Source organism: Carassius gibelio, chromosome A11, assembly GCF_023724105.1.
Source record: "Carassius gibelio isolate Cgi1373 ecotype wild population from Czech Republic chromosome A11, carGib1.2-hapl.c, whole genome shotgun sequence".
In the NCBI taxonomy this organism is placed as follows: Eukaryota; Metazoa; Chordata; class Actinopteri; order Cypriniformes; family Cyprinidae; genus Carassius; species Carassius gibelio.
In genome coordinates, this window is record NC_068381.1 from 4,415,751 (window position 1) to 4,419,370 (window position 3,620).

Sequence of the window (3,620 nt, forward strand, 5' to 3'; positions counted from 1 at the left end):
TGTAACACTCCAAGAGAAAGGTCAAATTTAAAGCATTGTTTGACCCCTTTAAAAACTATGTGATCGATCAACATGCAAGCTACAAAAACAGCTCAATTTAAACCAGATACTGCCTTATGGTACTAACCTAATCTCAGTTAGCCAAAGAGTAGCAAATTATCTGATTTCGATTTAACTATTGACACCTGATGAGACAAATGTATGTACAGTAGCTATATTTATATATAAATAAAGCATATAATGAAATAATTTTATTTAATTTATGAGTTTTGTATGTCTTGAACCAGGGGTCTCCAAACTCAGTCCTGGAGGGGCGGTGTCCTGCAGAGTTCAGCTCCAACTTCCCTCAACACACTTGGTTGGAGGTTTAAAGTATACCTTGTAAGAGCTTGATTAGCTGGTTCAGGTGTGTTTGATTCAAGTTGAAACTAAACTCTACAGAACACAGGCCCTCTAGGACCAAGTCTGGTGACCCCGTCTTAAATGATTGCTCTTCTCACAAACTCTAGAATAAGAAATAGTAGTAATGCAACTGCACGGTATTCAGTGGCAATGGGAAGAGGTTAAGAGAGGATTCTACACAGGGTTGCCAGGTCTGCTTAACAAAACTCAATCATCATCAAAAGTAGCCCAGTCGCATTCCGGGGGAAATTGACTTTCAAAATCACTCCAAAATCACCCTGAGGGGGTTTTACCTCGGTCACGTTCCAGGGGGGTCAACAGGTTTGCTTCAACTCGTGACAACATTATAAAAGCAGCCTAATTCTGTGTGAAAACCGCAGACTTGGCAACCCTAATTCTACACATTATGCAAGTTTTTTGCAAGTCTAAATACTTTAAGGTTGTGTTTCAGATGTCCATGTTTAATTTTAATTAATTTTATTATTATTATTACAAAAATCTTTATTATTAGGGGGCCAGTGGTTTTTTTTAGGGGGTTAAGTTTAATTTGGAGTATCGATTTCTAATAAACTAACATTTCCCTAAACTCACCTCAGAGAACACAAGGAGAGAATTTGTCTGCCGAGAAACCCATAAATTCACCAAAGGTCTGGAAGAATCATTCCTCTCTCCTATCAGGCCTTCCTCAAAACTCAAAGATCTCTACCAACATACTTCTCATATTAAAAGAAAACAAGTTACACAAATGAGACAGCTGTTTCTTGTTTGTGATGACAGTTGCCATACTCCTCCCCCTTCTTTCTTCACTTTTTTTTTTTTTTTTTTTTTGTGAAGCATCCAGTTGTGCAATGACCCAGGCCCTCACAAAGACATTATCCTGATACCAAGCCCTGGTGCAGTAATATTATGCACTAATATGTACTAATGTAAAGTTACTAGGTAAAGAAACTGGAATCAGGCACTCACCCATTACTGCAGATTAACAATTAGAGTATTAATTCCCCTTATCATAAAAGATGATCATAATAACCAAGTAGGTTACAGTGGATATACCAGTGTTCACACAAAAATTAAAATGAGCCATTTACTCACCCTCACATCGTTCAAACTCTCACTGTAAAAAATATGATCAGTACCTCATTAGAACAATTTAACCAATTTCAATTTTATTTATTTTTACATGAGATATTTATTTTAAATGAAATTAAATTAATAAAAATTTTAATGTCCACTAAAAAGTTGGAATTACTTGCACAGCCATTTTGATTATATTTAAACATTTAAATAAACAATCAACTATAGAATAGCTCACCCAAAAATTAAATTAAATTAAATTAAACTAAATTAAAATTACTCACCCTCACGAAATCCAAGATGTAGATGAGTATGAGGATTTGGAGAAGTTTAGCATTACATCAAAATGGTTGGGTGCCGTCAGAGTCCAAACAGCTGATACAAACATCACACTAATCCACAAGAAATCCACACCTCTCCAGTCCATCAGTTAACATCGTGTGTAGTGAATAGCTGTGTTTTTCGATCTCTATCCTCTATCCATAATATAGCTTTTTCCAGTGAATAAGTAATCTCGCCTAAATCAGGAGAAAAAAAATGCACAGATCAAGCACTGTATAAATACTCATAAACAGTTTTAACAAATGTGTTGGTGGATTTTTATGCAAGAGGACAACAGGGGATGGACTTTTTCACTGGAGGGAGCATTATTATGGAATTCGTGCTCTCATTTTCTGACGGCACCCACTCACTGCACAGGATCTATTAAGTAATGTAATGCTAAATTTCTCCAAATCTGTTCCAATTGGATGGCCTGTAAAATATTCATTTAAGTTTAAGTTGAAGGAGGTGGAAATTTTGGTGGAACAGAAAAGATGATACATTACTTAGTGCATCTTTACACACAACAATGCCCATTTTTAGGTAAACACTAATGGTTGTCATTGTGAGCAGCGTGAATGAATTAAGGTTCAAGCTGGAGCAGCGGCTCAGTTCGAAGTATTGCTCGAGCATAAACCGCAGAGAATTCCTCTACACTGGCTCATCCATCATGCAGTGATATATAAGGCCTTCCATGCCTGATGCAAACCCCCTCTGCCTGGCAGTCAGGAATCTAAATTTGTATCCACATATCTCAGTGTTGATGCAACTACTAAAACTATGGAGGTGCTTTCCGTGTGGCAAAATATCAAATCCTGTGATCGGACACAGGTGTAGGGACTGTCATGAGATCACAAATACCAAAAATAAAAAAAGAGGATATGGCCGTAAACAGGCCTTATACTTAATCCATCAAACTCAGCTATGCTGTCTTACCAACTGAGATCTCCCAGCCACCTGCACCGCGACTGCATGCTGGTATCTCTAGTTTGGACATGGTTGTTCTGCATCCATGATATGGAAGTATGGTCAAAGAGTTGAGCCTCTCAGCAGACTGGACAGGCTGTCAACAGATAAGCTGGGGGTTTATGGAAAGATGGGTTGCCCAGGACACCTGAGGGGAGACTGAAAGTGAAGGTCTATGGATACATGTATCTGAACACCACGAGCGAACTGGCGTGTCACAATAAACTAAACTGAGGGATTTGGGGGTCACTGCTGGATTCTCTGCACTTAAAACATACACTGAAAAAAAAAAAAGAAAAAAAGTGCAGGATTCACACCAGAAACAATTTTAACTCAGAAATTGTTAGTAAATTTCACAATTAACTACAAAGAAATAGCAAGTAACACATTTATTATTATTATTATTATTATTATTATTATTATTATATGTGATCAGTAGATGCATAGGTCAACAAGCAGATGTTTATGATTAGTGTGCTATATGCTTGCATGTTATTTTAGTCTACAAAAAGGACTTTAACCATATTATATATTTGTATGAATTACAATATGTAACAATACTACACAGAACAATTTGTCATATTACTGAAGGAAACATTATATTTAAAAAATAAAATAAAAATAAGTAAATAAAATATGTTTTGGGCTGTAGATGCTTCCAAGCCGGTTTCTGTTTATATGTTTGACATCTGAGCATCACAGATTCATGAAATTAAACATGTCAAAACATGTCACTTATTCTCCATTTGGGCATTGTTTAAGAAGTTTTAACTTTGTGCACTTAACATATAGACATCATGTTTGGTCATACCAGGCAAACATAAAAAAAAAAAAAAAAATATGTGCTTATAGAATTT

General features: G+C 36.1%; 1 long non-coding RNA gene across 1 annotated transcript; it reads right to left on the bottom strand.

Annotated features, from left to right (window-relative positions):
• Positions 1-468: 468 nt before the first annotated feature.
• On the bottom strand, positions 469-3,070 carry LOC128022792 (uncharacterized). Its single transcript, XR_008186008.1, has 3 exons — positions 2,734-3,070; positions 1,761-1,994; positions 469-1,516 (listed from the first exon to the last, which is right to left on the bottom strand). It is a non-coding gene; the product is annotated as an uncharacterized LOC128022792 (long non-coding RNA).
• Between the last annotated feature and the right edge of the window lie 550 nt (positions 3,071-3,620).